Genomic DNA, 13,862 nt, shown 5'->3' on the forward strand with positions numbered 1-13,862 from the left:
TAAACAAGGTGATTTACAGAAATATTGGAAGGGGAATATTATTTAAGGGAATAGTTTAATGCAATGGAAAATACTCCACTTCATTTCAAGTTGCTGTCATTTATCATTATCACTCACATCTTTCAGTTCAGTCTAATATAAGCATTGAAAACACTGAATATTTTCTTCAACACCTGCATCATGGGGATGCCGATCTATCAATCAAATACTGAAGGGTTCCCCAAGAGTCCACTTTCAAAGATTTGAGTTAATTTCATATTGGAATTGTAGCACAGAAACAGCTTTTCCCCAAAGAACAGACCCACAACCTGGGAATAAGGTGAATGGTTTTCTTCACTCATGTGCTAGAGGTATCTGAACTACTGAGGGGTATCCAGAAGGAAAACAAATGACACCGATTGAGAAAGAAGAGAACTGGAAAACATTAACCCTGGTCTAGTCATTTATGCGGCTATGGGAGAATGAAGGAAAATGAAAATCAATATTGACTGTCAGACTTGTCATTGAAAGGTCTGATGTCCTTCACAGAGATCTTCCGGGTCAAAAGTAGGCCATAGTCATTAGTCTACAGCACATACATCTCACAGAGCGTTGTACATGACACATGGCGATCACATTCTGATTTACAAGGAATTTATTACTCCACATGAAGTACAGAACAAAAAGAAAACGAGAGAGGCAAAGTCCTTGTATTGCAGTAAACAGGGAATAAGGTCGTTCTCCTTATTTCACTCCTGCAATATGTTCGCTCAACTAAAGAGTCATTGATTAAAATGACAGTAAAGTAGTTGTGTATTATACTGTATGAATACAATGGGATGATAGCAATGAGCGAAAACAAGTAACAAACACTATGACAATGCATAGATACAAGTTTGAATGAAATGGGTATATCTGTAGGTAAATATTGTATAGAACAATCATATTTCATTTTGTATAAAAGTTATAAGTTATAACTGTAAATGTAGTCATACCATGTTATAAAAGTATATCATATATAATTGATGGACTCACAGCAACCAATCACATACATCCGACGAGTTTTGCAAGAACAGCTTCATCTGGGAAAAATGATTTCACAGAGGGGTGGGGCCTATGGCACCATTGTGGGCGGGGCTAAGTGTCCCTGCGGTCGAGAACAATCTGCAGGTGATAAAAGATCCCCCCGATAAAGCCAATCTTGCAAAACCCATCTGATCTTTGTAGTGGGTGCTATTTTTTACCTTTTGCATTTGTCATATGCATGCTTCTTTCATTGTTTCATATTCTTCTGGGCCTCTGGACAAAAGTATAAGTATAAGTATGTAATCCTTATTACATAATATATATATTTTTTTTTTAGCTAATTACTTTTTCGCCTTTATTTTTATTTTTATTTTTTAACACCTGATTTATATAGTTTTGAGCCTATTACTTTCTAAGCTCTCTGCCTCCTGAAATTACCATACAGCATGTTCAGGATTTGTTATCCATGAGACCAGTTGCATATATTTGAATATTTAGCATTTCTATGTTTTTATGACTGTTTTTATACCAATTTTCTCCTGTGTGTTTCTTCTATTTTTGATATTTTATTCCTCCTGTATCACTTTGGTCCTATATATGCTATTTGGTGTTTATATCTTCTATGCACTAAAAACTTTACCTTCTTTAGTGTGACGGCTAGGATGTTTTGGTCTGTTGGCCCAGATAGTTCTTATTGTTAGGTCCCTGCATATTTCCATTTTTTTTGCAGGTGCCACCTTGTAAGAAGGTAGTACTGGTAATGATAATTATCTTATCTCTGTACTGCAGCATTGGGGCGACATCACAGCATAGGAAGAAAGGGGATGATCATCAAAATTGAAAACACACCAATAGCTTCAGTATGACACCATTGCATAGTTTTCAGATTACTCAGAGCTTGTGTCTCTAGATGAAGAACATTTTTTTTACCCTTTCATTGCCAAGATTTTGTGCTGAAAATGCAGTTTGGGACTTCCAAGTATTTGTCTTTTTTTGTACTTTTTTCAGATTTTGGACATTTCTAAAAATAAAAGAACTAGTGATTGGGAAAACATGTATTCTGATTTTTTTTTTTTTTTTTTTTCCCTACACACATGGTTTCACTTTTATTTATTTATTTATTTTCATTTGACCAATATCCCTGTTGATGAAATTTCTGTTAATTTTCAGGGAAAAAGTGCTATCAGCCCTATGCACTGTCCACTTGCTGTCTGGGGGGTCCTCAATTTAAAAGGGTTGCCTTCTCCTCCCTCGAGCTAATCCCCCCACACCCCACCCTTCCGAGATGTGAGGGGCAGGGCTAAGTCCCAATCACTAAGTCAAAACACTGTCCAACAGGTGCACAGTGTCTCCCCAGCTTTTTGCCATTACCCACAGACTTAACTTTACTCACATGCAATGATCAAAACCTAACCCTGCCCCTCTACTTCTTGGAAGGCTTATTTACAAGACTTGGATTCTCAGAAAATGAGCACTGGGGAGCAGAAGGCTCCGGCCGTGTTCTGCTCCCTGGACAACCCCTTTAGGTTCTGCTCTGCAGCCACAGTCTTTTGTTTACTGACACAAAATCTTGGTCAAAGGGTCGTATTGTCTCTACAATGCTCTTCATACTGCATTGATTCTAATAATAGTCTCCTTCATCATCATTTAGGTGATGAGACTTTTTCCAGCAAGAGATTCTGGTTCATGAATCTTTCCAGTTTGACAATTCTTGTGATTTATCACTTGCAGTTCTATGTCAATAGGCTGCCGAAATCCTAGTGACTAAAGATGAGCGAACCTCGAGCACACTCAGGTTCGTCTGAACTCGAACGCTCTGCATTAGATGACCAGTGGCTGAAAGAGTTGAATGCAGTTGAACTTCTTCAGCCACCGGTTATCAAATGCAGAACGTTCGAGTTCAGACAAACCCAAATGTGCTTGAGATTTGCTTATCTCTACTAGTGACCAGAAGCTTAGTGCTCTAATTCGTATATCAGTGTTCTAGTTCCTGGTGTCCTAAAAGGTGTCAAGATGTATAACGTGCATAAAACTTAGAAGTTAATGTACACCACTTGAGTATATCTAAAACTAAAAGTATTCTTCCATCATTCCACTTTTCAGTCTTCAAGTATTTCTAATAAGTATTTCTTATTTATTTGAAAGAGTTGTCTGCGGAGCAGAAAAGATGCTATATGTTCCACTGCCCAGTGTTCCACTTCCAATTATTGGGGATGTCAGAAGTGTGTGTGTGTGTGTGTGTGTTGCACACATATCTTGCCACAACATTGGGCAGCAAATGGGGTTTGCATGTGGCCATGGCTCGCAACATTCACCTGTCCCCCTCTCACCTCAGAAGGCATTCTTCTGATATGATCAGTGGAAGGAAATGGAGCGCCAGAGAACAGAACAGGTAGGACCTTTTCTGCTCCTCGGATAGCCCCTTTAAATATATATAGTAGTAGATAATCAACATTTACTATATTTATTATTTTCCTAAATATTTCCATAAAACTTGTTATTTCAGATCATCAATATATTTGAGAAATTATTAGGTTTTTGAACACGTATTACAGCGTAAATCCTTCATCCTTCCACACATAAACCATTCGCCAGTGACTAGAATTTTTAAAAGCAAAATACATAAAATGTCCACTGGGACCCCATAATAAGAAATAGATTCTCTTCCGAGAAGGCGTCAATGTATTTGTGTGAGTTACGTGAACATTTAGAGCTGAGATCCACATATACGCTATTGATTAGTGGTCTGTGTGGCTCCTTATTACAAGATGGATGTGCTATGATGCGCCTAGCATAACTCTTATCCCATTTAATTCCATTGTACTTTCAAATGACGAAATAGTAATATTTATGCAGCAACATGTCTCCTGCTATTTCCGACCAGAGACCATTAATCATAAACTGAAGTTGACAGGCTCTTCTAATAAAACCTTTGTAGCCAAGAGTACAAATGATAGAACGCTCAAAACGAAAATCTGACTTTCATAAATTGTAATATAGGCTGTGGCCTTGGCACTGGAATATAATGTAATACTGTATTCTAAAAAGAAAAAAAAAGTCAATATTTATGTAAGTGAAAAAAAATTATAATAATAATAATAATAATAATATTTTTGTGGGACGAGTTCACATCTTTATTGGTACCTTTTTGGGATACATTTAATTTTTTGAATACTCATTTTGAGCATTTTTTAGGGAGAAGAATTAACTAAAAACTGCAACCCTAGCTTTTTTTTAATCATTTTGTGAGATAATAAAAAAGTGTTATTGTTCAGGTCACTACGGATGTGACGGATGTGACGATTGCTTCTTTTTATGCAAAGTTGAAGGGAGAATATTTTGTTTATTCTATTGGGGGATTCTTTTTATTACATTTGATTTTATGTAGTTTTTTTTTTTTTTCAAATTTTTTGTCTGTGACCCTAGAGGGCTTTTTTTTTGTGATCAGCAGAGCACTACTATAATAAACTGCACTAGTCATCTAGGGCAGTGTATTCAGCCTGTCAGCAATATCTTTTCTCCCTCCCAGCTCAAAGCTTACAGTGACATAATTTGTGTGTTGGAACATAGCAGAAGAGAGCGCCCTCTTGTGACCAAGGACCTAATACTGCCTGCGACCACATGGGTGATTTACCTGCAGGCATGCTATTAAGACATTTAAGACATCCAGACTATTACAAGGTCTAAGGGCAACTGAGTGACCCCCTACCCCACTCCTGCAAGAACAGGAAGTTTCGGCACAGGTCTAGTTCTGTTCATGTATATTAGCCCTCGTGAGACTCGTTTCAAAGTGTAAATTTGTCTATGCATGGGTCTATGATGCTTGTACAGGCTTTATTGTTACTTCTGATAGTACCCCATAGTACAGTAGCACAATTCAGATTAGATGAGAAATGCAAGGATTTACCAAGGATGATGTCATGTATAGCATTTTCTATAAAGGTCACTTTGTCGTAATAGCTTTTAGCAGCACTTTTTGCTGGGCTCATGTTAGCTGGAGGTCAGTAGGGAACATGAAGCCCACTACAAACAAGGCTTTTTCTGTGGTCTTATTCTTCATTCGTAATACATTCTTCTTAGGTCTGAGAACATTTTCCCCAAGCACAGTGCGCTCTAGATTTATCATTTTTTCTGGTAGTTTTTATCTGCTTAAAACAATGAATGTCTCAATGCGGACTGCATTACTTGCACATTTTATTAAACATTTTTCACATATTTCAGGACAAATCACTGACTCGTATATTCACACAATTAGCCAAGCTTGTTAGCTTGGCAGTGAGCTTATCAACATGCTACCTTTTAACTCACTGCCGCTCCTCCCTGGGTGCCTGGAAAAGCTAGATCAAGGACTAGATCCAGCTTTTCCTGGAGTGGAGCGGCAGGGAGTGGCAGGGAGTTAAAAGGCAGCAGGCTGATGAGCCAATTGCCAAGCTAATGAAGTGATATATTTATTATCATTGTAAAGTCCCTCATCTCTAAATAAAATACACTATTTTGGAAGAATGGCGCAAGTTAAAAAAAAATGTGTAGGAAATATGAAAATGTGAATTTCATATTTACAGCTAAACTGTTTACATCAGGCACTGGCTATAGCAGAATTGTTCTCTTCTGGAATTAGGCCATGTTCATACAACGTATGTATGATTTATGTAAAACATATGTTGCATTTAAATGAATGAAATCCCGGCCAGAGCGAATACTCATAGTAAACGCTCTGGCCGGGATTCTATGCAGCTGCATGAAAAACTGACATGTCAGTTTTCTGCAGTCGGCTGCAAAGAACATGTCGGTTCACACAATAGAGTGTGCTGCTCCGGCCGCACACTCCATTGTATGCAGCGGGGAATTCGGATGCGGGGGCACACGGGTACGCCCTCATCCAAATTCTGCGGAAATGAAGATCATCACACAGACGATGTCTTACGCCCTGTTAACATGGCCTTACATTCTATATAGCGTCCCCATCTGACACATAGAATAAGTCAAACAGCGTGGAGTAGTAACTGTTCTATACTAGATCTGATCTAAAAGTTATAAAGTTGCTGTACATCCTAATACACTGGGGGCAACGTAATGATTATCATGTCTACGCATTGGTCCAATGTAAAATGATGTGATAGTTATTAGAAGCAGCAAGCGATTAGTAGAGGTCCAGTGACTAAGAAGATTTTGATTATTGTAGTTATCCCAACGCATGGCCAATTGGACAGGAATATTGATCCAAGAAGAGGAGTCAGTGAAGGTTTGAGCACTTTACCTCTAATATAAATGGTGTAACAGCACACACTTAGCTTTATTTGGAGGATAAGACATCATACAAAGAGGAAGAACGAGACTTTGCATTTTATTAAACAGCCGGCTTAATTTTTTTATTTTTTTATTTTGAATAATAAATCTTGAACGTTTTTGCCGCCCATAATCCACTGGTTACATCTCCCTATTAGTGTTAAGTCAAAATGTTGAGGTTTTGCAACATTACCTGAACTTGAATGCTCTATGCTTGACTCCCCATTGTGCAGAAGTTGGATGCCGCCCTATGGAGTCCTCGAAAACATGGATATAGCCAAAGGCTATTGTTCACACAGTGTCAAAATAAGTGTAAATAACGGTAGTTGTTGCAAAACAAAGGTCGTTCCTAATGAACTTGAACATTAATAATGACCTTTGTTTTGCAGAGCGTTCGGGTTTGGCTAAAGTTGTCGAACATTTTGACAGGTTTGCTCAACACTACTCTCTATGTGTATAGGAAGAGAACTACCAATCAAGGCCATTTTGGGTGGGGAGCACTGTTTACATAAGTCCCATTGACATTAATGGGAGCTGTATGAATGGCAAAGTCCTGCAAGCTATGCTATAGACAGGACTTAAGTTACAGAAAAAGTATAGCTCACAAGGCTCCTCCTATTAATGTCAATGGGAGATATGAAGACCACGAAAAACAGATGGTTCAGCTCAGCTTTTGCTTAATGAGCACCTCTGGCAGCCACGAGCAGGGGCCCCAAATCTTAGAATCCCAGAGAAGTTTGCATGTAGCAGGCATTTCTGGCATATTCTATGGGTATGCATAATTGTTTCTTTGAGAACACCCCTTTATCTTGTTGGGCCACCATGACCTAACAATGCAATGGGGCTGTTAGAGGTGTTTGGAGTGAGTTTGGGGGTCCTATCCACTCAGTACCCAGCGATTGTTCTGTGCTGGCTATTATCTATTTAAATAAAGCTGTGAAAACTAGTTTGGCCAAAAGTATTTTTTTAATATGTTATTACTTATAGAAAGTTAGACAAATTTGTAATGTACATTAATTATGGGAAATGCACATATACTGCTATTTCCCTTAATTAAGTAGATCAGGGAGACTTCAAATTCTCTTAGAAACTGTGTCGTCACGAATCAGTTGTAATTCCAATGGAGTATCAAGCAGGGGGCACACTATATATAGAAGTTAATGAGTACCAGCATGCCCCCTCCTAATCTCCCGCTCCTCCTCCCGGCTTCCCGGTGTCCCCGGCCGGCATGCACTGTGGGTCAGTGCTGACCGGGAGCCGGGATGTGTATGCAGAGAGTGGCGTCAGTGAGTCAGCGGTGGGATACTTAGAAATTTGAAGCTGGGAGGAGGAGGAGGGGGCATGCTGAAGCCCTTGTGATGATCGTCTGTGCAGCGGTGGCAGCGGCAGAGATGTAATGGGGATATCGCAGGTACTACTCCCCCATCATCTGCTCATACTATGAGCAGATGATGGGAGGAGTAGTACAGTGCATATGTGGTGGTCGTGGTGTCGTGGTGGCGGCAGCGAGAGGGGGGTGGGCGGACTATTTGGTGATGGCCCTGGTACTAGTCCCCAATCATCTGCTCATACTATGAGCAGATGATGGAAGTAGTAGTACTGAGTAGTATGTGTCCAGCACCGAGCAAGGAGAGAGGGGGGAGGTAATTAGATGCATAGGCACCTCTCTCCCTCCCTGCTCGGTGCCCTCCAAATGTACTGATTGAATACATTTATGGAATACTTTGGGATGCAAGGGCACTTTCTCTCCAAAGTATTTCATAAATGTATTCAATCAAAAACATATTGTACATAACATTTTTACATACACATCAATTAAATCAATAGAATTTCCAGCAGGGGGCGCACTATATATAGAAGTCAATGGTACTCATTGACTTCTATATATAGTGCGCCCCCTGCTGGAAACTCCATTGAAATTACACCTGATTCGTGATGTCATGGTTTCTGAGAGAATTTGAAATCTCCCTGATCTACTAAATTAAGGGAAATAGCAGTATATGTGCATTTCCCATAATTAATGTACATTTGTTTAACTTTCCATAAGTAATAACATATAAAAAAAATTCTTTTGGCCGGAGTTGTCCTTTAAATGTAGTCAATGTGCATCTTTGGTGGTATAGTGTGTCCCATTAACTCATCACTACAAGATCACCTAGAGAGACAAAAAAGAGAGATAAAAAAGGTATAATAATAATAATAAATAAATATATATTAATTTATTTAAACTAAATAATAAAAATTCCCTCCCTAATAAAAATTACCCCCTGTCCCCCTCTTTTCTCCCATTTAAAAAAAAAAAGTAAAAAATGAATGAACACACGTATGTGGTATCGCCAAATGTGGTATTGTCCAAACTATTAAAATATAATGTTATTGATCGTAGGTGATCCTACAGTGAATGGTGTATGAGGAAAGAAAATAGAAAATGCTAGAACTGTTTTTTTTTTTTTTTTTGGCACATCACATTCCAGTAAAAATACAAAATCAATAAAAAGCAATCAAATCCCATATGCACTAAGATGGTATCAATAAAAATTACAGATTATAGTGCAAAAAAAGCCCACAGTAAATCTCCCTAGTTATAAAAATAAAAAGGTGTCAGAACAGGTAGATTTTGAGCATATGAAAAAAAAAGTTAACTTTCTAAAACTTGCACATTATGAAATAAATGTTGAATATTGAAGATATCTTAATCATTGAAAGTAACCGTATTGACCTGAAGAATCAAGATAACACATAAGTTTGATCAAAAATATAATATTACAAGATTAGTCCCATCTCTATGAAAATAATAATAATAACTAGATAGGCATTTCCGGGGAAATACATAGTGCTTGAAAAGAGCGCCCCTTTACCAGTGACTTCCCTTTATGAGCAAAACTTTAAACCTTGATACCCTCCCTTTAAGAGCAACTTTGGTACATTTCCTTTAAGAGCAACTTTGGTACAGTCCCATAAGGAGCAACTTTGGTGACAATGCTTTGAGTGATCTATATACTGTCCCTTTAAGAGCGACTCGGCTACCTTCCCTTTAAGAGCGGCTTGGGTACCATCCCTTTTAGAGCGGCTTGGGTACCATCCCTTTAAGAGCGGCTTGGGTACCGTCCCTTTAAGAGCGGCTTGGGTACCATTCCATTAAGATCGGCTTGGGTACTGTCCCTTTACGAGCGGCTTGGGTACCATCCCTTTAAGAGCGGCTTGGGTACTGTCCCTTTAAGAGCAACTTGGGTATTGCTCCTTTAAGAGCAACTTGGGTACCGTCCCCTCAGCTCTGCTACGTAGTGCGGGTATCAGCTCTGCTACATGGCTGGCTCAGCTCTGCTACTTTACTGACGGAACTCTGCTACTTATAATGGTAAAGATTATTGCCGGTTACCATGACAATCTTACTCATGTCAGTGAGACAAAACTGTTAAGAACCTTCCATCTTCTACATCTTCTATTGGCCAATAGTGGACATGTGACTATGTGGATGTTGTGAGGCATTGACTGGCAAGACCTTAGAATTTCTATTGGCTACTATATTTCAGCTATTTGCGTATGTGCTGTGATTGGCTGCTAGTGTATACAGTGTGGCCAACATTTCTAATGGAAAATTAGGGGTCTTTAAAGGTAAATTTGTTAAAAATGACTAGTGATGAGCGAGTACTAAAATGTTCGGGTGCTCGTTACTTGAGCCAAGTATTTTGCGATACTCGACTGCTCGTTTCGAGTAACGAACCCCATTAAAGTCAATGGGAGAGAAGGTCGTGTGAAAACCTGTCAACCTCAGAAATTGATGGAAACACAACGTAAATGGACAGGAAACAGCAGGGGCAGCATGTATGCATGCCTCTGAGGCTGCCTAATGGCACCCTTATGCCTAATTCCGTGCAACAGCCTGGTTAAAACAGAGGTAGGCATAGGGACCACCCAAAAACTCAGCCTGACACAGCATGGCATTGAGAACACAGGGAACCATTAAAACAGAGGTAGCTTATCATGAACCACCCAAAAATTCAGCCTGACACAGCATAGCGGGGAGGACAGAGTGAACAAGGTAGAAGCAGTAGCCAGTCAGCCTTCCAAAAATTATACCAGACCTAGCATGGCAGTGAGCTCACAGAGAACCATTAAAAGTGAGTAAGGAAGAAAGTGAGCCTCCCCAAAATTAGACCAAACACTGGCATTAAGCACACAGAAAACTGCTGGGATCAGCAGTAGACAACATGGAGGCCAGGCAGGAGCAACAGTGACCAACATGGAGGCCAGGAAGGAGCAACAGTAACCAACATGGAGGCCAGGCAGGAGCAACAGTAGTGTCAGGACTGGCAGGCGTAAACAAGACAAGAGACAGTGACCCTAGATCTGAACCCACCCACTGTCACCTGCCTACTTGCCTCGGTCGACCCTAAACGGTCACGGACAACCACGGAGTCGGTCCCTACACTGCGTAGGTGAATACACAAAACGTAGACAGACAAACAAAACACAATGGAGGATAGTCAACTAGCAGGGTCAAAACCAAACAGACAACGCAGTACAAAATCAGAAGGAGAGCGGATAGTCAAATGTCAAGCAAGAGGTCAGAACACGGGCAGAGCAATAGCAAGGGGATTAGGACAGGGAACGCTGGGAAAGGAGTAGGGGAGCTGGGACTAGTGACAACTAATAGCCAGCGGGGAACTGAGGATCTGACTGCTTTTTATCCAGGGTAAGAGCTTAGGTCCAGCAGCTGATTGGAGCAGCCCTGATTCCAGCACCAAGCTCAGCTGAACAGACCTAGCAGTGCAGTAACCCCTGCACTGCCAGAAGTCTCACAGGCAAGGCAGGTGTGGCTGAAGTAAAACACAGTTCAGACACAATTCATATGCAAACACAGACAAAAATTTAGCGCTTCCTCGGCCGCCTGGCACAGACCGAGGAGCGCAAAGTCACATTCCTAACAGTACCCCCCCTCTTATGAGGGGCCTCCGGACCCTCTTTCAAAGGACTCGGCTTAGAGGGATTGCGAGCATGGAACTGGCGTATGAGGCGAGGAGCATGAATATCTTTGCTCGCCACCCAAGTTCGCTCTTCTGGGCCGAACCCCTTCCAATGGATGAGGTATTGGACAGAGTTCTGCACCTGACGAGAGTCCAGAATCTTTTCCACTTCAAACTCAAAATCCCCCTGAACGATCAGAGGGGCAGGGGGAGTAGATGGCAACACCGGAGTAACATACATCTTTAATAAAGATTTGTGAAACACATTATGAATGCGCATGGTTCTTGGCAGTTGTAACCTGAAAGAAACAGGGTTAATGATTTCAGTAATGGCATATGGACCAATATATTTAGGTGCTAGCTTTCTGGACGGAACCCTAAGCTTCAAGTTTTTGGTGGAAAGCCACACTTTGTCACCCACACAATACTCTGGGCCAGATATGCGTCTTTTGTTGGCTTGTCTTTTAGAAGATTCTTGGGCTTTAACCAAGCTCTCAAGAGCTGGAGCCCAGACTGTGCACAGTCTACTATAGGTCTTTTCAGCGGACGGGTTAACAGATTCAGAAGCATGCGCAGATGAATACCTTGGATGAAAACCATAATTACAGAAAAACGGCGACATTTTGATAGATTGATTTTCCCTATTATTGAGGGCAAATTCTGCGAAGGACAAATACTCCTTCCATTTGTCCTGGGCACCAGAAACAAAGCATCTGAGAAATTGTTCCAATGACTGGTTCACTCTTTCAGTTTGCCCATTGCTCTGAGGGTGAAAGGCAGATGAAAATGATAATAAAGTGCCCAATTGACCACAGAACTCCCTCCAGAACTTAGACACAAACTGCACCCCTCTATCAGATACAATGTTCTCAGGCACCCCATGTAGCCATAGAATATGATTGATAAACAAAGATGCTAAAGCACGTGAATTAGGGAGTTTCTTAAGGGGAATGAGATGGCACATTTTGGAGAATCTATCAACAACAACCCAGATGACAGTCTTTCCTTTTGATGGCGGCAAGTCAGTGATGAAGTCCATTGAAAGGTGAGTCCAAGGTCTCTCAGGTAAAGGTAGAGGATGTAAAAGACCTTCGGGTAATCTGCGAGGGACCTTGGACCTGGCACAGACCTCACAGGCCTCAACAAACAGTTTAACATCTCTGGCCCAAGTAGGCCACCAATAACAACGTGAGAGCAAATACTTTGTGCCAGCAATGCCCGGGTGACCTGCTAATACAGAACAATGGGTCTCTTCAAGAACCCTGAGTCTAAGATTAGGAGGTACAAAGAGTTTCCCATCTGGAGTATTCCTGGGTGCTAGGGACTGTGAGTTTACCACCTGAGCTGCAAGTTCAGGTTGGAGAGTGGCAATGACCACTCCCGGTGTTAAAATAGTCTCAGGTTCTTCCCTGGGGGCACTGCTGACATCAAAGCTGCGAGACAGGGCATCAGCTCGGACATTTTTAGAACCAGGACGAAAGGTAATCTCAAAATTAAACCGGGTAAAGAATAATGCCCACCTGGCTTGCCGGGGGGTAAGACGTTTAGCCTTGTCCAGGTATAATAGGTTCTTATGGTCAGTTAAAACCTTAATCTTATGCTTAGCCCCTTCAAGAAAATGTCTCCATTCATCAAAGGCCCACTTAATGGCCAGTAGTTCTCTGTTGCCGATATCATAATTACACTCTGTTTTAGAGAATTTTCTTGAAAAGTAGGCTACAGGGCTTAAGTTAGTCAGTGTCACAGGACCCTGTGAGAGAACTGCTCCAACCCCTACCTCCGAAGCATCCACCTCAATGATAAATGGTTGCTCAGGATCAGGCTGAATAAGGATTGGAGCTTCAGAGAAACACCTCTTAAACTGTCCAAATGCCTGTACGGCTTCGGGGCTCCAGTTCACCAGATCTGCCCCTTTTCTGGTCAAATCAGTTAATGGTTTAGCAATGACAGAGAACCCCTTAATAAAAATTTTCTATAGTAATTGGCAAACCCCAAAAACCGTTGCAGGGCCTTGAGGTTAGTTGGGAGTTCCCATTTCTCAATAGCGGTCACTTTAAGGGGGTCCATACAAAAAGAGTTAGGGGTGATAATATAACCAAGAAAAGAGACTTTCTGGATCCCAAACTGGCACTTGGACAATTTAGCGTAGAGGTGATTCTGTCGGAGTAACTCCAATACCTTACGGACGTGACAAACATGAGAGGACCAATCTGGTGAAAAAATTAAGATGTCGTCCAGGTATACTACCAGAAACTGACCAAGATATTTACGAAAGACATCATTTACAAAGTGCTGAAAAACTGCCGGCGCATTACTTAACCCAAAGGGCATGACTAGGTATTCAAAATGCCCTTCAGGGGTATTGAAGGCAGTTTTCCATTCATCCCCTTCTCTTATTCGAATCAGATTGTAGGCCCCACGAAGATCAATCTTGGAGAACCACTGAGCACCCACAATCTGATTAAACAGATCCGGAATAAAAGGAAGGGGGTGCTGATTCTTAATGGTGATCTTATTAAGTTCACGGTAATCTATGCAGGGTCTAAGTCCACCATCTTTCTTCCCCACAAAAAAGAAACCAGCACCTAATGGAGAGCAAGAGGG

The sequence above is a fragment of the Dendropsophus ebraccatus genome, chromosome 11 (genome assembly GCF_027789765.1).
Source record: "Dendropsophus ebraccatus isolate aDenEbr1 chromosome 11, aDenEbr1.pat, whole genome shotgun sequence".
NCBI lineage: Eukaryota > Metazoa > Chordata > Amphibia > Anura > Hylidae > Dendropsophus > Dendropsophus ebraccatus.